Below are 963 nucleotides of genomic sequence, written 5' to 3'. Positions count from 1 at the left end.
CCTTCAGCTAAATATTTGATCCGTGCATGATCTACTTAGCATAAACCCACTTTAGACTTCCTAACTCTTTTTCTATTTCATTTTCGTTACCCTACGTATAAGCATTTTTAAATATAGCATTTCCCCTTTACTATTTTTCATCTTAACAAAATCTTCACTTTTATTTCTCTTCATTTTTGTATGAAGCAGTTACTTTTTTCTTTCAAAGTCGTTTTGTATTTTCTTCTTCTCTTGTCATCTAATTTTATCTTTAATTTTCTTAATTGGTCGTTTAAGTATCTTCTTTGTGTATCTGCAATCATTATTACGTCTATTTCTTTCTTTATCGCTAAGACGTGTGATGTTCAAAATTCTCCTGAACGCTTGCTTTTTTGCTTTATGGGTAGCCCTAATTTCATCATTCCACGATGCAGCGTCATACATTCTTCCAACAATCGTGGTACCACACACTTCGATCGCACATCTAACAATGACATCCCGAAACTTAGTCCATGCGCCCTCCGTATCTTTGTTTCTTAGAAGCGCCTTTCAAGGTGCCCTTTCTATGCTTTCATTTGCTTTATTTTGAAAATATATTCGCCTACCCGGCTTCTGTAGGTTCTTAATTTCGATTCGAGTAAGCTTTATTTCTTTGGTTCTCTTTTTTCTTCATCTCTAGCCTAAGTTAATTTTGGAGACTAGAAGGTAATCAGTAATAATCAGTATTCCATTCAGAATCCCTCATAACCCTGGTCAATTAATAAAAATACTAACTTTTATAGTTAAAACGTTTAAACCCCTAATGTTTTACTGAAATAGGTGTAAAAAAGGGATAATTTACGATTTTGGTAAAAAAAAACTTAGAACCATTTACCTTGCTCTGCTTCAATTGTGGGTCCGGATGCAATAAGGGCACATAAAATTTTTTCGTGCGAAAACGAAGTCCCCTGGAGGCTTTAGAAAAAATTTTCGAATTTTAATTTT

The sequence above is a fragment of the Belonocnema kinseyi genome, chromosome 3 (genome assembly GCF_010883055.1).
Source record: "Belonocnema kinseyi isolate 2016_QV_RU_SX_M_011 chromosome 3, B_treatae_v1, whole genome shotgun sequence".
Lineage (NCBI taxonomy): Eukaryota > Metazoa > Arthropoda > Insecta > Hymenoptera > Cynipidae > Belonocnema > Belonocnema kinseyi.
Note: the sequence above shows the minus strand (reverse complement) of the source record.